Source organism: Engystomops pustulosus, chromosome 2, assembly GCF_040894005.1.
Source record: "Engystomops pustulosus chromosome 2, aEngPut4.maternal, whole genome shotgun sequence".
Classification (NCBI taxonomy): Eukaryota; Metazoa; Chordata; class Amphibia; order Anura; family Leptodactylidae; genus Engystomops; species Engystomops pustulosus.
Window position 1 is genome coordinate 88,211,823 of NC_092412.1, and position 23,872 is coordinate 88,235,694.

Here is a 23,872-nt window from a genome sequence, read left to right on the forward strand (position 1 = left end):
ACTCCCTGTAGTTTATTGCCACCAGCCCCTGTAATATACAGCCAGCCCCCTGTAGTATAAAGCCAGCCAGCCCCCTGTAGTATATAGTCTTCCAGCCCCTGTAGTATATAGCCTGCCAGCCCCTGCCCCCCAATAAATAGTCAGCCAGCTCCTGCTCCAGTATATAGACAGACAGCCACTGCCCCAGTATATAGCCAGCCAGCCCCTGCCCCAGTATATATCCTGCCAGCCCCTGCCCCAGTATATAGCCAGCAGCCCCTGTGCCCCAGTATATAGCCAACCCCCCGCCCTGTTAAACAGACATTTGATTCTTAAAAAATTCAAAAATCACCCTTCCTGCGCCCCCGCAGGTCTTCTGTGCGATCTGTCAGTCAGCGGCAGGTCTGTGTGGTACCCAGGCTGATGTCTGTGACATCGCATGGACCTGCCACTGACTGACAGATCACACAGAAGTGGGGGAGCCATAAAGGTGATTTTTTTTTTAATTGAGTATAAGCCGAGTTTGTTTCTTTTAGCACATTTTTTGTGCTGAAAAACTTGGCTTATACGCGAGTATATATGATATACATATTTGTGTGATACATTTGCAACATCCCCCACCGGGGCCTAGCCCTTGAGGTGCGGCCTGGAGACAGCCGGGGCCCGCGGTACCGGAGTGGCTGGCGGTTGCGGCCTAAGCACGCTATTGTCACGGTGCTTGGTACGGGGGAACCGGAGGGCTGTCCTACAGCCTGGCAGGTCTCCAGCAGGGTGGTGTTGGCAAGAAAATGATATGGGAGCGGCTGCTATAGCGGATCTCCCTGGGGCAACCCCTTAATGTCCCGAGTGTGAGTCTCTGTGGAATGGACAGGGTGCCGGTGATGAAGGCAGCCGTATTAGCAGGGACCAGACGGAGGCAGAAGTTGAAGCAAACAACTTACAGTTTATTGCAACCGGCAGGAACTGCAGAAAACGTGCCTTTAACAGGTAGATGGAGTGCCGAGATGTGAGTTGGAGGGAGCCTCAGGAGAGGGTTCACCAGCCTGGATGGTAGAGGGCAGGCTGGGTGGCAGCTGTGTCCTTATAGGAAGCTTCAGCTTGTCCTGTAGAGCTTCAGGTATCACCCTTGAAGGTAGGAACGATACCCCTTTCCTCACTACACTACTCTAGTCTAATAGCTCCACTCTTCAGAGGCAGGGGCTAGGCTCTTCCTGCTCTGGTATGGGCTAGACAGAGATTTACTCACTCGCTCACTACATAAACTGAGAGACTTCTCTCAGTCTAACTCTCTAAGAGTGCTCCAGAACATTCTGGGCCAGAGGTTTTATTACCTCCCTTTGGTCAGGTGGTGGCTGCTCCTCCAATCACATCTCAGCTCACAAAGCACAGGATGTAACACAGACATTGGTTGACATAATTACATCATACATTAACATCTGCCTTGCCAGGCAGGATTAACCACTGCAATTTCCCCTTGATCCTATCAGGACCATGTAGTGTAATGTGGTGTTACCAACAGGTGGGACGTATTCGCAAGCACTACCTCGCCATTGCATCGGCGAGGGTGTTGCATACCCCGGGGGCAATTGAAAGAGCCGCCCTCGGCTCGACTACAGATGTTTTGAGGTACAGAGGGGGCTAAGGGCACTTCTGGGAAGTGCAGGCTATGTGAGGTGTAGGGACAAACCGCCCATGGTCCTGGAGACAGGCACCTGGGTTGGTGTCGGACTAAGACAAAAATATAGCTGTATGACAGTTGGTCGCTGACGCCATTAAACCGAACTGTACAGTAGGAAAGGTGTGGTGTCATGTCCTGTAACCCACTCCTTGCACCAAGGCCTGTATATTTGTTTGATCAACGCTTCTTCCCTGGCGGCAATTATATGGTGTCTATCTGCATAGCCTGAGCATATGCGACACGAGTACCTCCTGACTGGTATCCTTACCCATGTATGGATGGCATCCAGGTGCTATCTTTGTAACACCCCCGGTCCCCGAAGGACCCGCAGTTTACGGACTACCCCCATGTGCAAACCTCAGTTTGAGGGATCAGGTAGCGGTCAGTGTTTTACACAAAAAGACGGTCCGACACAGCCACACTACAACCTGAAAAGCCTATGAAAGGGTTAATGCAGACTACTGGCATATATTGACAGTGTGCAACAGGTTAATTCACATTGGCTTAGGAGCCCAATGGGTACGCATCTTAAACGTTACAAACGTTACAGAGGTAGAGAGGCTACTCAGGGTAGCACGATAGTAAATGTCTCTTTTCCTGCAAAGGAAAGGCATAAAAGTGCAAGCAGAATGTCCGTACCTAGAAAGGAAGGCATTAAGTGCAAAATGATAATAAATTACATTGCAACTTTTCCTGGAGGTTGGCAAAAGTCTCTCAGAAGGTCTCTACTGACAAAGTCCATCTTCTGGGTACAGCCCTTGATGTGGGGAAAAGTGCAATGAAGAAGCAAAGGGTCTCCTCTTTTGGAGAGGGACAGAGTCCTTTGATGACATCTCTGCTGTGGCAGAGGAAGGGTGCTATCATAGCACATAATCTCTTGACTGAGATAAATAAGGGTAAGAGTCTCAGGACTGTCTCTGGCTCTTTGGGGAAAATGGAAATATACACAATATTTACATAGTACAATACCTGAAGTGGGCTACAGCCCTTCAGGGGTTACTCTGCATCGCTGGGTTCAACAAAAACAGGATCCGGCTCCAGCGGGGAGTCCTGTGTATCCTCAGCGGGAGTAGATGCCGGCTGGGGACACCCGGTGGCAGTAGTGGGTACTGCAGGTGCAGCAACATCCTCCGGACCTTCAGGGGGAGGAGCGCTGTCGCCCGGGGTGTCGGCTGTTCCAGCCGGGGGCTCAACTGAGCCAGGGACCACAGAGGGGTCCAGGAAGAAATAAATGGGAACCTGCGGCAGCGCCGCGGCTCCTTCCGGCTCCGGTTCTTCTGGGGCCGGGTCATCACCCCACTGGTAGGTGACAATTGGAGAAGAGGGCCTAGTGGAAGCCTCCGGACAAGGCTCGCCAGCCGGGATGTCCTCACCCACGGAAGAGCCGCGGGACCTGGCAATGCTCCCAGCAGGGGAACCGCTGGGGGTGGCGCCCTGTATCATGCCCGGCCCATGGATGGCAATGGGACCCGTACTCACGATTACCGTGGATGGGGCATTCACATGGGTCACCGCCCGGGGACTCGCAGCCGAGGAAGAGGAGGTGTTCGGGGACTCCGGCCACTCGTCGTCCTCATACCAGTCATCCTGCGGGTAGTAGCGGTCCTCGTCAGAGTCGGGGATCCGGATCACACCAGCCGCCCAGGGTCCACGCGGTCCTTCCTGCAGGGAGAACTCTATGCACTCGCCTGGCTTGAGGTTGTGCTGGCTCTCCGGCAGATCAGGCCTCTTGACGGACCGGCGGGGTATAAATACTTCCCGTCCGGTATAGTCCTGGGTAGCGAAGCCATAGCCCTTCCGCTTGTCGAAGAACCTGACCATGCCGGTGGTGCGGTTCTTCTCGACCCAAGCTCCAGCTGTGGATCGGCCGGCCATATACTGCTGGGCCTCCTTTTCTCGGCGTCGCTGGTCCGAGACAGCGTCTCGGAGTCGCCGGCGGGCGGCCTCACCTCGGCCTCGAGGCTGCGGAGGTGCCCCTAGCGGGGCTAGCAGGCCGCGTAGCCGGAGGGGTAGACCTCGGAGCAGGTGGAGCGGTCGTACTAGGCCCAGGCGTTGGCTCCGCCGGAGTCGGGGCCTCTCCACGTGGCGCCTCCACGTGGGCCCGCGCTACCGGGATGGCAGCCGGGATAGGGACCAGGATCCGCCCGGGAGGAATCGGGTAGTGCGTCACCGTCTGGTAGCAGGTCCGGGTGACGAAAGCCCGAGTAATTCCTCGATGCAGCCGATGTCCAGCGGAAGGTCGTCGGACGGGCTGTGCAGAGACGACCACCATCGTTTCAAAGACTTCGTAGAAGTCTGGTCGCTCCACAGGAGGGAAGGGCGGAGGACCCCACATGATGCAGTCCTCACCGCTCAACATCCACTTGAGAACTGGCGCTTCTCTGAGGCAGGGCAGGAAGTCCGCCTCGGGCCAGGGGGTGGAGTCTGAGTCCTTCCCGCCAAGAGCTGTGGCGGGCTCTAATTTTTCCTGCGCCACAGGAGGCGGGGTTCGCGCCATTCGCGCGTGGGTGGAGCTTTGTGCGTCATCTGGATTTCCCGCCAGTGAAGGTTTTGGCGGGCTTGAATTAGTTGCTGCGCCACAGTTTCTGAGGTAAAAATCTTCAGGCGCGGCAGCGCCGGATGTAGCAGAGCTGGTACAGTTCTTGCCAGGATTAACCTCTGGAGTGCTGGAGCGACGCTCGGCAGCACGTGGCAGCAGTATAACGCAGTTCAGTCCAGAAACACACAAGTCCTTCGGCCTAAACCCGGATGGCAGCAGGGTTAGGCAGCACAGTCTTTTAATAAAGGAAAGTCTTTAATGCCGTAATAAGGCACAGAAGTAAATATCCTGTTCGTGACGCCACTTGCAACATCCCCCACCGGGGCCTAGCCCTTGAGGTGCGGCCTGGAGACAGCCGGGGCCCGCGGTACCGGAGTGGCTGGCGGTTGCGGCCTAAGCACGCTATTGTCACGGTGCTTGGTACGGGGGAACCGGAGGGCTGTCCTACAGCCTGGCAGGTCTCCAGCAGGGTGGTGTTGGCAAGAAAATGATATGGGAGCGGCTGCTATAGCGGATCTCCCTGGGGCAACCCCTTAATGTCCCGAGTGTGAGTCTCTGTGGAATGGACAGGGTGCCGGTGATGAAGGCAGCCGTATTAGCAGGGACCAGACGGAGGCAGAAGTTGAAGCAAACAACTTACAGTTTATTGCAACCGGCAGGAACTGCAGAAAACGTGCCTTTAACAGGTAGATGGAGTGCCGAGATGTGAGTTGGAGGGAGCCTCAGGAGAGGGTTCACCAGCCTGGATGGTAGAGGGCAGGCTGGGTGGCAGCTGTGTCCTTATAGGAAGCTTCAGCTTGTCCTGTAGAGCTTCAGGTATCACCCTTGAAGGTAGGAACGATACCCCTTTCCTCACTACACTACTCTAGTCTAATAGCTCCACTCTTCAGAGGCAGGGGCTAGGCTCTTCCTGCTCTGGTATGGGCTAGACAGAGATTTACTCACTCGCTCACTACATAAACTGAGAGACTTCTCTCAGTCTAACTCTCTAAGAGTGCTCCAGAACATTCTGGGCCAGAGGTTTTATTACCTCCCTTTGGTCAGGTGGTGGCTGCTCCTCCAATCACATCTCAGCTCACAAAGCACAGGATGTAACACAGACATTGGTTGACATAATTACATCATACATTAACATCTGCCTTGCCAGGCAGGATTAACCACTGCAATTTCCCCTTGATCCTATCAGGACCATGTAGTGTAATGTGGTGTTACCAACAGGTGGGACGTATTCGCAAGCACTACCTCGCCATTGCATCGGCGAGGGTGTTGCACATTGTTATTATGTTATCCTGTATAGGACAAGTGTATAAATGTCTCTTACCTATAGTTTGTAACAGTTTACTTGATTCCATTAAAAAAATATGTATGAGTATAGATTTTCTTGAACTTGGACTGCTTAACTGGCGTTGATGACACTGTCATGATTCAATTATTAGATTTCTTCTGTATTGCATTCTGTGCAAACTCACATTTATTAGTATATGAAATGATTATCTTTAGTATTCCAAGGCAAGAAAGTCAAATAACTCATTTTAAAAAGTCAAATATTAATTAATTAAATATTAATCTACTAGAAATATTGCAGTAATATTGCCTTTTTGAAGTGTAGTTCATTAGAGTGGAAGTAGCATTTATCTTCAAGTGTTTCTCCCCATGCTCTGTTGGAAAAGATTAAATGGAAAGGAATTTGAAAGGCTAACTACTGAAAAAAATAAAACTACTAAAGGCGGAGGGAAACACAGGGCTTTGCTGCACAATGACCATCATGGATAATTCACAGCAATTCTGCATCAATCATCTAAAAACATCTGTTTGCAGGGGGTTAAAGTTTAACTTTTGCATTGCGGAGGTTGCATTCCGCTTCATGACACATGTTGCGGATTCTAAACTGAGTTCTGCTGCAGGGTTTGCTTTTTTGCAGTAGGCGGATTGGATTTGCCATCATGTTTTTATTGCAACTGTTGAAAGCCAGTAGACAATTCTGCTCAGGGCTCTTTCACATTGGGGCTCATTTACCAAGGGTCTGTTAGACGCATTTTCGTAGGGTTTCCCAACGACTTTCGTTTTGAGCCGAATTGCCCCAGGATTTTGGTGCACACGATCGGATTTTGGCACATTTTGTCACATTTCACAGGCACTGGTGAAACCTCCTAAACTTCCAACTCTAGCTGCATGGACTTCACTGATTAATGTTGATATTTCGATTTATAAACTCAAAGATGCTGCTAAAGGTACCCCAGATTGATTCTCATTAATCTGGGTTGGTTGGAAGTGTGAACTGCCTCAAACACAGAGGAGGAATAGCTTCCGTATGAGAGTTGTATAAGTGTGTATCTATGTGTGTGTGCGTGGTGGGCTGCAGCTTAGGGAAGGGGTTACTTTTGTAAGTAGTATATTCATGCCCCTTCATGCCCCCCTGGATTAGAGGGGGGTAAAGGGGAAATAATGGCAAGTGCTGACAATAAGCTAGTTTTTGTGATTATTCCAGGGCTTCTACGCCACATGCGTAAAACAGGTAGTTAACATTATTATCTTCTCTGTAGATTTCCATTAGAGGAACGCTGGGAAGCAAAAATGCACAATAACTTGGCAATTGGTCCTACAAAATTCTGCAGGTTTTTCTGATATTTGTCTAACCTGTAATCAGTTTAACAGGTCAACTGTAAATGTTGAAGACACATATGCAGCCACTTATGTTTAAAGGGAACCTGTCGCCAGGAGACCCGTTTTTAGCACTACCCAGTCCCCACAGAGCATAGTACATACACTGCTAAAGTGTTTTTGTATTAAAAATTGGTTTTACAGAAAAAAAGATATGTTATATTGTATCTGCTGTGTGACTAGGCAGTTGCCAAATGGGAGTGTCTGGAAAGGAGCAGTTCCTTCCACCCTTGGGGAACAGCTACTCCATGTGACCTTTTCAAATATATGAAAACACCCATCACTTGGCTTAGCAACGCCCCCTGCTCCTCCACAGCCAATCCCAAGTGGGGGAAGTTATTCATATATTTGAAAAGATTGCATGTTTCCCAAGGGTGGGGGGAACTGCTCCTTTCCAGCCCCTTTTGGGCAACTGCCTAGTCACACAGCAGATGCTAATGAAAAGTTCAATATAACATATCTTTTTTTCTGTAAAACCAATTTTTTATACAAAAACACTTTAGCAGTGTATGTACTATGCTCTGAGGGGACTGGGAGAGTGCTAAAAATGGGTCTCCTGGTGACAGGTTCCCTTTAAATAAAGTTTCCATTAACTTATAAGTCATAGTATTCACAAGTATTAACAAAATTACATTAGTTTTTTAGTATACAAACAGCATGATTACTTGTGTAAACCAAGAAACAACACAAAATGAAGTATACAATGGATAGCAGTCTATTATCCATTAATAATATTTCCATTACATCATAAGAGTGTCCAGAAGATTGCCAAAGTATCTTGTCAAATGGAAAAACTATAAAATAAACAACAAACAAATAAAATAACAAAAAATAACCAATGGGCCTATGAGGTTATTTAAAAAAAGGTGCAGAATAAGGTGATGCCAATGGAGGATCATGGTATTCCTGATGCACCACTCGTGCACAATGCTATGGAGCTTTAGCCTAGCCTAAATTATTCACTAATCCTGTGTTCCAAGTAAATGTCAAACTCATATGTATATAGAATAATAACATTATTTTTTCAACATAACAACATGATTCTTGTTGTGACATTATAATGGTACATATACCCATTGTGTAGCATTTGCATGTTCATAAATTATTTTAGTTGCTTTCTTTGAATGTAAAGTTGCTTAGGTATTATATATTGCATGGCAGGTGCTAGGCTAGTTTTATACATTGTGCTACAATATAAAGCTGGGAAATTAAAGTGATGATTTCTTTGGAGACTCTGAAGATTATTCCCTCTGGAAGCAAAGACATTATAATAGAATAGCTTCTTAATTACACAAGTGTCCTTGATAACAGCGAGGAACAATTGGGTAGGACACTATTGATTCTATGCACTTCTTTTCCTCTTAAAAGATACTCTGAGCCAGCAGAATACTCACCAATAGGGAGATAAGTTGAAGCTTAACATAATTTAATCAATATGAGTCTTCTTTCATGGCACATAAAGGTGTCTGTATTCATTTAGCAATAAAATTGCTATTATCGGATTATAATGATTTCAAAGGGGAAATAGTCTGGCTAAAAATGGTGATTCATCATTTTTATAAGTTGTAATATATATCTAATTATGTTGAATATGTAAATGCTCTTGTAAATCTTTCATTTACCAATATAGTATATTGGTCCTCTAGAGCACTTTCTTGAATTTACTATACTACAATGGATTATATTATCTTATATATTACCAGGGACAAGTGGGATCGATTTCTACCACTTACTATACAAGCTCAGAGGGATCTAGCCTTCAACATACAGTATACCAGATACTAAAACAGTGTCTGTTCAGCTATAAACATCACTTTGCCAGAAACTACTCAATGTTATTATCAAAAATAATTAGCGATGTGTAATTGGCAGCACTTATTTAATAAGCAATACAGGTGATGCTATTTCTTGAGAATCATCCTTTTTAAGAAGATCTGTTAAAGGTTGCTATTAAAAATGCTTTACTAGCTGCATGACAACTTTTGGTATACTGCCCGGGGTGCACACAAATGTAAAATTTGAACAATGACCATCCTTATGTAAGTATATAAGTTAAAACTTTGTTCCCATCTTGCTTTTAGCCAAATTTAGAGCTGATTAAAGTCTGAAACTCATCGTATAGAAATACAGAAATCTTATAGCAGTGAGGGCCAGCATTTTGAGCTCGGTGTTTTTTTAAATCTGTAAAAAAAAATATCATAGCTCGGGTGGAGTGTCACTGCTAGAAAATTGTATATTTTGTGATTATTTTAGCAGTAATAACAAAACGTTATATTTTTAATGTATGTACTGCATTTATTTCTGCAGGTAATAAGGGGGTAACTAGAGTCTTAGATGAGATGTTCCCCCCGAGTTGCTGAGAAGTAACTTGGGGTACAGTTGCAACACAGTGAGGTCTTGGCAAGATTAACTGTCTCTGATTAGATGATCTCTTACCCCAGTGGTGTTGATTGGTATCTATCAGCAGTATGAGATTTTGGTTGCTGTTTTAACATAATGGCCATTTGTATAAGGAGCACACATAGCTATATTTCTACAGATTAAATTCAGTATTGTTTTATGTAGAACATAGAGCGAGTACTCGCTAGGATCTCAACTCACCTGAAGAGAACCGAAGAAACCTCGGGAAGAACTCATCTGGGAAGATTTGCATAGCTCCTCCCCCTTCTCATGTCCTCTTCAAGCAAAGCCATTGGAACCAAGAAACAGAAGAAGACAAAGAGCATGTTGGAGAGGAAAAAGGAAGAAGAACCCCAGGACCCAGCAGCCGTTTCAACACCCCAAGCCTCCTCCTCCAAGCAGCAGCAGCCACCAGCAGCTACCCAGACCAGCCTGGGGCTCCCAAAGCTCCCACCTTACTTGAGGGACACAGTGGCACTGTGGCTGAAGGAGGTGGCTGAGAGGGTGCCAGACATGATGAAAGTAGACCACGGGACCCAGGCACCTAAAATCTTTGGTATCCAGTCCATGATCACCGGGCTCTTCTATGTAACCTTCATCTTGGTGAACCTATGTAGAAGATATTGGAAAGCGATCAGCACTGGACTCTCCCTTCTCCAATATAGTCTATTATATTTACACCTACCCACACTAAGTAGAAATTCCCCAGTGGTTATAAGGCTGGATATTGTGACACATGTAAGAGACAGAACAATTAGAGGAATTTATCATTGTAGTCATGGGCAAATGTCTCACTATTGCCTCAACTGCTGATTCACGCAAAAAATTGTAACCTTGGGAATTATTATGGTGTAGAAAATACCTGATAAATCTGAGATGCAAAAAGCTCATAAAACCGTTTAAAAAACTGTTGGAAGAATGATAAATCTCACCCAATGATTCTATTTAATTTGTCCCAAACAGTGGTGGTGAACATATGGCACAGGTGTGAGAGGTGGCACCCAGAGTCCCCCCTGTCCCAGGAAGCCCAGGATGTGCCGCTCTCAGCTCTAGAACATAAATCATTGATCTTCTCACTTATTTTTTTCACATTCAGTAAGTTAAGCAATCTCTTATAAATAGAAATCTAGCAAGGCAAAAATGCTGGGTCTAGACAAATTCAAAGCAAACTCTGAGACAAAAGTATAAGATAACTTCCCAAGTGATGATACCCACTTGCCTCACAATAGGCTTGTTACTTCATAAATATTATCCAGCACCTAGAAGAGGTGTAATTTATTTAGGTACTGACTTTTAGTTGATTGGTTTTGGCTTTGACTATATTTCTGTGATTCGTGATTCTCTAGTTTGTGTTTTTGTGTTTTGACATATGCTCCTGGTTTTGAGGTAGTAGTTTTGTCTCCACTATTCTCTTCCATTCACCTAACTTCATGTAGGGAATGTCGCCCAGTTAGCAGACAATATTTAGAGCAGTCATCAAGTAGGAAGAGACAGCTTTGGGGTTTTGGTATAAGAGCTTAATATCACTTTCGTCGCCTACATAATCACCTTCTTTCTATATAGTGGTGGACACTTTAAATGTTGTTTAAGAGTGGAAATTTATTGTATGTAAGTGTTATAAAGGATTTCATTACAATATTGTGCTATATACTTCAGGTAAGAGTGGAGAGAGCCACAGCACTCGGTACGGTTCAATTCCAAGTCGTCTTTATTATAACATCATCAGGCATAAAATAACAACGTTTCGATTCCAAATGAATCTTTCTCAAGCATAAATTTCATTACATAAGTGAACATATATATAGAGAGAGTGATAGTGACATCATTTCCTATGTAGCCTGAGCAGCCAATAGGATTCATGATCAGATTTTAGAAAACATAGAATATGTGTATCAGAACAGCAGTGTACAGTATAAAATACATAAAGTATTCAATGCCCCGTAGTAGTCGGTCAGCCACCTAACAAATACATTACTATAAAAAACTTTACTATAAAAAAGCAACATCTCGTGTCACGGCCCCACACATGTGTGTCATTAAGGTGATTACTCCCATCCTATTGTCAGCGGTCCGAGGGCTCCACGGCGCATGCGTGGCTATTGCCGTTGTCATGGTAATCAAATTACACAGTCCGACTAGTGGAGTCTCGTAGTTCAAACACCGGCTTCGGTCATGTGACCGCTACTCCGATCACGTGATCTCTCAACAGGCGTGTCATAGCAGCGCTAATACATTGAGCTACAGTAGCAACCTTATCCTTCAGGTACAGAAGTATGGATCTATCGGAGGTAAGTTTAAATACAACCTTTAAAAGAAGGGCTATACAGAGTTGGTTATTAGATGGTGAAATATTAGAAGACACTCCGTCCATATGGATCCTGACACAAACGTGTCTGATGGGTAAAAAAAACAGTTTTCTTAAAGAAGGCCAAAACGAGGGCCACGAGGGGGGAAAAAAAATATATTAGGAGGTCCAAACATTCATCTGGAACATACATTCTTTATAGATTAGACATTCTATAGCCTCTAATTTGGTACCTCGGGGGTGGACTAGAGAGGGTTAACAAAACCAAGAACTGGTAATGTCCGAATCCTGTCCCTACCCTCATATGGTACTCTATATGGGCTAAATGGACCGGACGTGAAAGGCAATACCATCCTCTCAAACCTGCCAAATAGAGGCATATTATGAGTCAGGTTCTTCATGCCCACGTATTTGTCCAATAATATATGTAGAACACAGATCCAATAATATTTCGGAGAAGACCATATACACACCTCCAAGCTATAGAAAAATGGACCCATATACGTGTCCAATGGACAAAGTGTCGTTGTGCTTATTCATTGTAATGATCCCCATCTTGAAGTCGCAGGTGAGTCTAATCGATAGGAATGGGAAAGTATAGGTGCAGTGAAAAATTAGGGCCATTTGTGCATGTATCTGTGAAAAGAGTGAGAATAATGATTAATCCATACAGTCACTGATTTCATATCGTTAAAAAACATCAACAAAAGACAAGTGAGCAATGTCACTACACATTATTCAAACAACATATATCTAAAATCGGACAATTGATGCTAGGTATCCCAACAGAAGATCTAGATGACACCTCCCATTTTAAATTCCCTGTTTAGCCCGGATGGTTCAAGAGTATTGAGCTCAAAAATCCACTTCAGTTCAAGTCGTTTTAGTGTTCTTTCTCTATCACCTCCTCTACGGTGCCTTTGTACCCCATCAATGATTCGAAATCTAAGTTGGGACACATTGTGATGGTATTTGTGAAAGTGGTCTGGGAGGGGAAGGTCCACTTTTCCAGTACGAATTGTGGATTTATGTTGGTTTATACGTAGGCGGCACTCTTGGGTGGTCTCTCCCACGTACAGGAGGCCGCATGGACATTGGATTAAGTAGATGATGTACATTGAGGAGCAAGTGTACTGTTGTTTAATATGGTATTTTTTACCTGTTTGCGGGTGGTAAAAGGTATCACCCTTAAGCATGTTATTACAATTACAGCAACTGAGGCAGGGGAAACACCCACTCCTTTTAGGTACTTTTTTTACCTCTGTTTGTGTATCGGCGTGTACCAAGCGATCACCCAAATTCTTGGGTCTTCTGTATGCCATAATTGGGGGGGTCATGAAATTCCGTAATATCAGGAAATGAATCGCGAACTAATGGCCAGCTATCTCTGAGGATCTTGGCTACTTTTGTGCTTACTGGGCAGTAAGTTGATACAAAGGGGATTCTATTTGTACCTCCTGTATTTTTGTGGACAGGTTGCAGAAGTGTTTTCCTATCATTGGCGCTGACTCGATTTTTTGTATGTTTAAGTAACCGTTGGGGGTAGCCTCTTTGTTCAAATTTTGCACACATTGCATCCAATCGTGCATCTACTTCATTTTCGTCCGCGACTATCCTCCTTACTCGTAGCAGTTGGCTATATGGGAGAGAATTTAGCATATTGTTAGGGTGGTTACTGCTATATAGCAAGAGACTATTCCTATCTGTCATTTTAGAGTATAAATCAGTCACTAGTTGATTACCACTGATACTGACCACAGTGTCAAGAAATTGTAAACAGTTTTTAGATTTTACCATAGTGAACTGTAATTCCGGGACATGGAGATTAATTTCGTGGGCAAAATTAAACAGGTCTTCCTCATTCCCCTTCCACAGAAAGAAGATATCATCTATGTACCTCATCCAGCCCACCACCTTGTGGAAATGGCTGGATGGGTACACAAATTTTTCCTCGAACCAGGCCATAAAGATATTCGCATATGTTGGTGCGACATTAGAGCCCATGGCCACGCCACGTTTTTGCACATAGAAGTCTGACTGAAACAAAAAATAATTGCATTGTAATACAATTTCCAAGAGAGAAATAATAAATTCCTTTTCATTATCCTCTAACTGCCAGTCCTGTATGGCATCAGCCACGGCCAAGGTCCCTTTCTCATGATCTATGCTCGTATAGAGACTGACCACATCGAACGATACTAGTATATCGTCTTCCCCTACCTCCAGGGTGCTCAACTTATTGATAAAATCGGTGGTGTCTCTAACGTATGAGCGGGTAGAGATGGCCGCTTTTCTCAATATTTTATCTAGGAACCTGGATAATGGGGAAAGGATAGAACCCATGCCCGCCACTATGGGTCTTCCCGGGGGATTTTTAAGGTCCTTATGGATTTTTGGCAAAAGGTATAGCACAGGTGTGATAGGGTGCGATATTAATAAAAAAGAATGAAGTTTTTTGTCAATCAGATCAGTGGCAAAGGCATGGTCGACCAAGATCTTAATCTTTTTTGCAATATCAAATTTTGGGTCACATATACATTTCGAATATACCTCAGGGTCCCCAAGTTGGCGTAAACCCTCCTGGATGTACTGTGTGGTGTCCATCACCACGATCGCTCCGCCCTTATCGGCTGGTTTAATCGTAAGGTGATGGGCATCAGCCAGCCCTCTCAGGGCCACAATCTCTTCCGATGTCATGTTAGGTTTACATAAAGTTTGGGTCGTATCGAATTTCAGGGCATTAAATTTGTTCTTAACAATTTGAATATATGTTTCCACCGCCCTGTTAGTATGCGGGGGTTGGAATTCACTCGGGTTGGCTAAGCCAACTACATTAGAATTAAATGTACATTTAGGTTCAAGTCTCACCTGTGGTAAGTTTGTAGGTCCCGTACTAACACTAGTGGGAGTAGAATATAGAGAATCTAAAGTCGCAGGAGAATCAATAGTGGTGTTCGGAACAGCAGACAGAGTGTTGGATTGGTCAGAAAAAAATGCTTTTAACCTGATGCGTCTGAAAAATGAAAACAAATCACATTCAAATGTAAACCAGTCTATCTTGTTTTGTGGTGAAAATGTGAGTCCCTTATTCAAAACACCGTTTCGGTAAGTTGTGTAGACGAGATATTGACAACAAGATTATTCTCAGGGTTTTTTGCTGTATTTAGTCTTTCAGTGTTTTCCTCCCGGACGGTGGTAATTTGGAGCGAGTGGTGTATCCCTTTGCGGCTTCTTTCGTGTTTCCTCCCTCCCCTTCTGTATTTCTTGTTGTTGTTTTGTCTCGTTGTCCTAAAAAAACTGAGGTAGATGCAATGCTAGACGATTCATCAGATGATTCGGTGTCTTGATTCCTCTGTCCCCATCCTCTTTTCTTCCTTTTTGGTTGAGTTTTAGAGGAAAAGGCATTATCAGTGGTTTGCCATTTATATACAGTCCCTTTCTTATAGTCTTCAAGGTCACGGTGCCATTTCTGGCGTTTTATCGATTCCTGTTCGGATTTGAACTGCTCCATAAATTTTGTATGTTTTTCCATAAATTCATTGAATTCTTGAGTTGTTAATAAATTTTTAAGTTCAGCGTCATATTTCAAACATTTAGTTTTGCTCTCTCTGATGTGGTTCTGGAGATGTTCTATATTTAACAACATTACATCGAATGAAAATTTGTTGGCTATCTGGACCAATTTTGTACAAAAAGCAGTATCCTGTGGAAAAAGATTTGGTCGCAAATGTGACTGCATGCCTCTTGGGATTCTTTTGGCCTTGTAATATTCAGCGAGTGTTGATAAATGTAGTTCCATTGAAATTAAATGCTTCCTCTCTGTTTCCCATTGTCTCCTTATTATTTCCGTGGTTGGTTTACTGAGGAAGGAAGCCATCACCCAGATTCCCCGCTAAAATACGTTCCGCATCATTGTCCGAGTAAGTAAAAATGCCCGGTGGTTCTAAATGGCACGTACCTTGTTCCATATTCATCAAGATATATGTGTAGATTGTACGCCCGGTACACCGACGTCCAGAAAGAAGAGAAAAAGGACAGCAATCCTGGATATTCCTAGAAGGTTTGGTTGGTGCTCGCAGCTGGGGATCCGGTGCTCAGAGTCCCATAAACAGCATAAGAGTGGAGAGAGCCACAGCACTCGGTACGGTACGGTTTCAGACTGCCTCAGTTGCTGTAATTGTAATAACATGCTTAAGGGTGATACCTTTTACCACCCGCAAACAGGTAAAAAATACCATATTAAACAACAGTACACTTGCTCCTCAATGTACATCATCTACTTAATCCAATGTCCATGCGGCCTCCTGTACGTGGGAGAGACCACCCAAGAGTGCCGCCTACGTATAAACCAACATAAATCCACAATTCGTACTGGAAAAGTGGACCTTCCCCTCCCAGACCACTTTCACAAATACCATCACAATGTGTCCCAACTTAGATTTCGAATCATTGATGGGGTACAAAGGCACCGTAGAGGAGGTGATAGAGAAAGAACACTAAAACAACTTGAACTGAAGTGGATTTTTGAGCTCAATACTCTTGAACCATCCGGGCTAAACAGGGAATTTAAAATGGGAGGTGTCATCTAGATCTTCTGTTGGGATACCTAGCATCAATTGTCCGATTTTAGATATATGTTGTTTGAATAATGTGTAGTGACATTGCTCACTTGTCTTTTGTTGATGTTTTTTAACGATATGAAATCAGTGACTGTATGGATTAATCATTATTCTCACTCTTTTCACAGATACATGCACAAATGGCCCTAATTTTTCACTGCACCTATACTTTCCCATTCCTATCGATTAGACTCACCTGCGACTTCAAGATGGGGATCATTACAATGAATAAGCACGACGACACTTTGTCCATTGGACACGTATATGGGTCCATTTTTCTATAGCTTGGAGGTGTGTATATGGTCTTCTCCGAAATATTATTGGATCTGTGTTCTACATATATTATTGGACAAATACGTGGGCATGAAGAACCTGACTCATAATATGCCTCTATTTGGCAGGTTTGAGAGGATGGTATTGCCTTTCACGTCCGGTCCATTTAGCCCATATAGAGTACCATATGAGGGTAGGGACAGGATTCGGACATTACCAGTTCTTGGTTTTGTTAACCCTCTCTAGTCCACCCCCGAGGTACCAAATTAGAGGCTATAGAATGTCTAATCTATAAAGAATGTATGTTCCAGATGAATGTTTGGACCTCCTAATATATTTTTTTTCCCCCCTCGTGGCCCTCGTTTTGGCCTTCTTCAAGAAAACTGTTTTTTTTACCCATCAGACACGTTTGTGTCAGGATCCATATGGACGGAGTGTCTTCTAATATTTCACCATCTAATAACCAACTCTGTATAGCCCTTCTTTTAAAGGTTGTATTTAAACTTACCTCCGATAGATCCATACTTCTGTACCTGAAGGATAAGGTTGCTACTGTAGCTCAATGTATTAGCGCTGCTATGACACGCCTGTTGAGAGATCACGTGATCGGAGTAGCGGTCACATGACCGAAGCCGGTGTTTGAACTACGAGACTCCACTAGTCGGACTGTGTAATTTGATTACCATGACAACGGCAATAGCCACGCATGCGCCGTGGAGCCCTCGGACCGCTGACAATAGGATGGGAGTAATCACCTTAATGACACACATGTGTGGGGCCGTGACACGAGATGTTGCTTTTTTATAGTAAAGTTTTTTATAGTAATGTATTTGTTAGGTGGCTGACCGACTACTACGGGGCATTGAATACTTTATGTATTTTATACTGTACGCTGCTGTTCTGATACACATATTCTATGTTTTCTAAAATCTGATCATGAATCCTATTGGCTGCTCAGGCTACATAGGAAATGATGTCACTATCACTCTCTCTATATATATGTTCACTTATGTAATGAAATTTATGCTTGAGAAAGATTCATTTGGAATCGAAACGTTGCTATTTTATGCCTGATGATGTTATAATAAAGACGACTTGGAATTGAACCGTACTGAGTGCTGTGGCTCTCTCCACTCTTATGCTGTTTATGGGACTCTGAGCACCGGATCCCCAGCTGCGAGCACCAACCAAACCTTCTAGGAATATCCAGGATTGCTGTCCTTTTTCTCTTCTTTATATACTTCAGGTATATACTCCTTATATTATGACCTTAGAGGACTTCCATAAAATGATGTATGCAACAAGTTAATTAGTACTGGCAGCTTATGGGAAATATGGAAAGTGATCAGCATTTAATCATGGATATCCCTGCTGCACATGCACCATGCTGGTATCCAGACATCAGAAATTCTTGGAAAAGAAGTTAAAGCAGAAAATTGCTACTTTCCAGCAGGGCTACTTTTGTTTCTATTGTATGCCTTTTAAAGCACACCAAAACTAGTTAATTTATCACATTCCCCTAGGCTTTGATCAAAAAGGATGTAGATGAACAATGGGCAACAATTTAATTGACTCTGCTTTGTGAGCATTTCCTTGTGTTACCTTATACTTTCATCCCTAATTCAAAATCAGTATGCTAACTTTAGAAGCTTAATGGTTATGGTTACCATGTGACCATAAAGTTCCAAAATGTATACCCAAGCCAGCAATATTCACTTTATCAAATTACCTGGCTTTGGATTCAGACCAGTGCTTGGAGCTTATGCCAACACATAAACACCTGGTATCTCGAAAAAGATTTTTCTAATGCTCAAATTGTGTTCCATTTCACCTTGAAAGACCTCAACAAGAAAACTTGCTGCACCATATGAAGACATGTAAGGAATTACAAAATATAAATAGCAGGCTATAAAATGTTGCACAAATGTTCAGCACCCCTCCAACACTGGTCTTTAAGAACATTGGAGCTACAGATTTTAGAGGTTTAAAGGAGATTCTGCAGATTTCACCAGGAAAACAAATATGCAAATGACAATGGCTGACAAAGGGGGTTTGGTATTTATCATGATGAAGAAATTTATAGGACCAAGATTGTTTTTAACTTTGAAATTTCTTTTTTAAAATGTCATGATTCATAAAAATAGAAATAAATTCTCATAATAAAATACATTCACTAAAATGCCATTTGATTCTAGAATAATATAAACCCGCAGACCCCCTCCCTCCAATACAATCCACCCTGAACTATGGTGGGAATTATTACATAATTTATTATATTTCTAAACATCTGAAATGTCATGACTTCATGTTCATTTTATTATTCTATGTATTTTATTTGATTATTGGTGTCCAGGTGTTCACCTACTTCTTGCCTTGCATTGCTTCCCAGTTTCTTATAAGTCATTTTCCTGATTGCTGTCCACCCTGAGTGGACCTTTTGCTCCAAAGTTAATGTGACCAGAATATTTCACTGGCAGTCTCCTGTCTCTTCTGACGTGTTTTCTTATGGTACTGTTCCAGGAGGGGGAGTGGCTAATTGCTACAGCTCAATAGATGCTCAAGTGATATAAGTGGCCCATCCCCTCAGTGGGACACAATTAAAGGAAACCTACCACTTGAAGTGGCAGGTTTCCGATGGCAAACCGCGGTATCGCGGTTTAAAACACTTTTTAAACTTTATAGCCGGCGCAGGCAGGTACGCGCTCGGCGCTTACCGTGCACGCGGCTCTCATTCACTTCCTATGTAGCCGCGTGCACGGTAAGCGCCGAGCGCGTACCTGCCTGCACCGGCTATAAAGTTTAAAAAGTGTTTTAAACCGCGATACCGCGGTTTAAAACACTAACTAAAATAAGCTCCGGCACCAGCTCACCCTGAGCTGGTGCCCGGTATTTCCATCGGAAACCTGCCACTACAAGTGGTAGGTTTCCTTTAACTAATTAGAAGGATTGGCCATATCTGCTGTAAGTGAGGTGGGTGGGGGATGGCTACTGCAAGGTGAGTGCTAGGTTGTTTGCTGGTGTCTACACATGTTTTTAATGTTGTAAATAACGTAATGTATACAAGCATGCAATGTTTAGTCACCATTTACAGACAGACAGTATCTGAGCCTAAATCATTTCAGGCAAAATGCCATTCAGTCCCTTTTCATTTTTGCATTTTTGTTTTGTACTCCCCCCATTCAAAAAGCCAAACCTTCTGTATTTTTCAGTTTACAGAGATGTGTGATGTCAAGTAATCTGTGAAGCAAATTGTACTTTTTAGTTGTTCTATTTATATTCCATGAAAATTACTAGAGTATTCCATGAATATATATTAGAGTATGTTCCATGGATATTACTAATATTCCATGAATATTACTAGAGTATTCCAATAAATAGAGAATTCCATGAATGTATACTAGAGTATATTCTCTAGTATTACTAATATTCCATTAATATATATAGAATATTCCATGAATATTAATAATACTAGAAAATTGAAAAAAAATCCAAGTGGGGTGAAATTAACAAAAAGCTAAATTGCAGCATTTTTCTGTGGCCTCTGTATCTACAGCTTTTACTGTGAGCTCCAAATTACACCTCCACTTTATACTGTGGGATGGTATGATCATTGTTCACAGTTATACCAAATTTATATAGGTTTAATTACATTTTACATTTTAGTAGATTTAAAAAAAAATTTCATCTTTGGTACAAATGATTGCCATTTTGCCAAATTCTTGGACCAATAACTTTTTCATACAGTGTACAGATCTGTCTAAAGTGTCATTATTTGTGGTATGTGCTGACATTTTCATTTCTATAAATTTGGGACCTATTTTTAATTCAAATATTTATGGATGGAGAAATGGCAAAAAAAAGTGGCAATACGGACATTTGGGTGCTATTCTTCACTTTAGTGTTCCATGACGGAAAAAAACTTTTTTTATGTTCATAGAATTGGCATTTTGATGTGGCAAAACTTAACGTGTCTGTGATTTTTACAATTTATTTATTTCTAGAGAAAGGGGTGTGATTTAAACTTTACATTTTTTTAGTATATTTTGAAAATCTTTTTTTTTTTACTTTTATTTAACGCCCTCTAATGTACTTTAGGGCCAGGCTATTAAACAGGTCTCTGCAAGACTGTAGACTGTCATGGAAACCAATAAGCATTCTCTAATGATGTCACTGGGGCCATTTGAGGTAATCCAAGATGGTGGTGCTTACTGGCAGCAGTGTTAGATGCTGTGGTCAGATTTGACTGCTGCACTTAACAGGTTAACTTCCGCGATCAGTGCAAGCAGCGTCCGTGGCAGTTAGAGGCAGGTGTCAGCTGTGTCATACAACTGACACCCGCTGTGTATGGAGAAAGCTCTGCCCGAGACCTCTCTCCATAAATCCCTGCAGCGTGAAGGGGTTAAATTCTATATAGATTTAGTTGACCATGTACCATATATATAAATGGCTTAACAAGATGACTGCAATCCTAGTCAGGCAGTGGTACATGAGACCCTGCGATATACTGGTAGTCAGTCATCAGACTGACAAACAACTTACCCTGCGGAGTAGCTTGGGTAAAGACTTTAGGTGGATATTTTTATTTCATGTTTAAATTGAATCCTCTACTTTTGATTGTTGTGCAAAACATAAGTAACTAAAAAAGACAACAAAAACTGTGTTTGTGAGTGCAACCTTAAACAGGAGGTAGAACTATATTCAATATTGTATTTAGTTTCGTTACATACATAAATCTATGTAGGGAGATCTGTAGTGTCTACTCTCAGGTTTATGGGGCTATTTACTTTGCATTCTCCCTTTATCAGTTTAAACCAAGACATACTGTACACACTTCTTTATTCACATCCCTACTTAATTTGATCCCAAACAAAGAAGTGTGCTGCATACAGATTACTCTGCATGCTTGCACAGAATCCATCTTTGGCTTCCTGGAGTTTTCCAGCTTTTTACTGTTAATCTACATGTTTCTGCTATAGTGCCCTGGAACAAGGATCTTTCTTAGAATAATAGAAGAAATACTACAGTTTCCCTTCAACAGCCATAGACGTCCAGAACATAGTCTTCAATTCACATAAATGCCTTGCAATTCAGATTATCTTAAAATAGCTGTGCCAATGTACCCACAGTACATTTTAGAATTATTTCACCATGAAATTAGTTTTCTCCATCATTGCCTTAGTTGAATCCTTCATTTTGATCAATGCCAGGACATTAAATGGAGAAGTCATGGATGCATATGCAATTTTTACAACTATCTGTCAAACCCTAGATTTTGGTAGCTTCATCTCATGTGTTTATATACTGATAGAACTTATCTGTATTAACGTGAACGTGTATATATATATATATATATATATATATATATATATATATATATAATTTCTGTAAGCATACAGCTACATGTATATATATATAGCTGTATGCTTACAGAAATAAGAAGGCAGAGTATAATGCTGGCAATGATTTGAGTAAAACCTATTTTACTGGTATGAAGAATAAAAGATTGGAAAGTCCAAGGTTGGACAAAATGTAGGTTGAAGAAAATAATCAAGAGATAATTTGACATTTTTTCTGCCTAAACTCCCATGCGCCACATTTATCAAATGTTTCCTTTTTGAAAGGGGATGTCGACAGACAGTCTTAAACTATGCCACATCCGTCATTCCCCAATACATATCGTGAGAAATCTGGTGCAGTATAAGACTTACTTAAGACTGTCTTAATTTGAGACACTATTGGTAAATATGCCCCCATATCTTGAATCACTCAAACCCTTTAACTGAACTCAAACCCTGATGTGTAATAAGGTCTATGATGGAAATTTCTGCTTTCCAATCATTTTGTTCTTGAGGATATATGACCTCAGAGGGGGCATGCCCTGCTGTACCGGACCATCCTATCTACACCTCACCATGTCCCATGCCACTTCCCGGCATTCAGCACTTAATGTCATGTGACAGGGTGATGTCATCCAAAGTCCTTTACCCAGTTACATTTGCAACGTATGTATCTGATCAGATGGAATCACAGCATGCCTCCATGGACAAAAATCATGTACAGTCAAACAGATTTTATAAAAGACATAACCTAATCTTTATTAGACTGTATATGTAGCATTTAGCCCATATTAAACATTGATGTTCACATTATCTTGACTAATAGAAACTGAATTATTTTAGGGAATGTTCCCCTCTCTATAGTGTTCCCTTATCTATATTGCCCACAAAAAGGCAGCCAAATATAATTTATCCTTCATAATTCTATAAATATATAAATTATTTCCATTTCCCTGCAAAATAATTCCAATACATTTAATGAACACTCAGTCCATAAATTTAATAAAATTAGAAAATAATATTAAATGAAGAATGAAAACTGCTTGCTAAGATAACCCGTAATTGGTTTACATTATGCTGTGAGCCTACAGGAATGTGGAGTATACACACAGTTCTCCTAGCCTGAAATCATTAACTAATTAATTAGATATAAAAATCAAACTCCATTAAGAGGAGGAATCGAAACCATGGGGCATGCCAGCTGGGGAAAGCATTATCTAAAGGATTAGAAACGCTTAAAAATCCAAATATAGTTACATAATGTGCTATTGAATATTATAAGGCATGGTAGGTTACATATCCTATTGCCAACTACTATATTTTAATACTAATTTGTATAATAGAAAACCATTTCATATCAAATATTTGCAAGATTTTCTAGCACAACCCTAACATGTCTTTTCTGCATTTTTTTCATGTTTTCCCTTACTCTGGTCTATTGTGTATGGGGCCACTCTGCTTTCAAACTCCACTTGTCAGGTAAGAATATTTTTATTTTTCCCTGTTCTTTTTATACTTGATCATTACAGTAAAATATGTTGCCGTTTTATCTTTAAAAGACATGAATGTCATTTTGTTCCACAATGAAAAAATATGTGTTATGTGGCTTACAAATAGGCGTAACACAGGTGTTTTTAACACCTAGACTCCCATGTAGTCTGCAGGAGGTTCACTTAATCAAAAAACTGAAACTGACTGGAGTAATGAAGAACAAAATGGGAGTCTCATATTACACAAATCTGAAAGTGGCCTTCGTTACAACATTAGTTAGGTTTATAGGTCGAGGTTATAGCTCACCTTTCATTTTTCCAAAGCTGTAAAATGAAAGCTGAGCCCTGATTGGTTGACATTGGCAACTAAAACAATTCTGCTCTCAGAACACTGCTTCTAGAACACTACTGATAAATCCCCCCCATTGAGTTTATAATTATTGACCAGGATTAAAGTTTGTATAAGGGGTTGGCAAATAATCTTCAGTTTGTTGATGAGTACACTTTGTTTCAATACCGGTTTTGCTTGAGTTTACTTTTGCAAGTTGGAATTTTTGTGTATTTGTCACATAGGTTCCTGCAAAGTAGAAAG

General features: G+C 42.1%; 1 protein-coding gene across 1 annotated transcript in view; it reads left to right on the forward strand.

Moving 5' to 3' along the window:
- The window catches only part of HS6ST3 (heparan sulfate 6-O-sulfotransferase 3), a 440,971-nt gene that overhangs the window by 268,490 nt on the left and 148,609 nt on the right, over positions 1–23,872 (forward strand). The gene's annotated exons all lie outside the window — the stretch shown is intronic.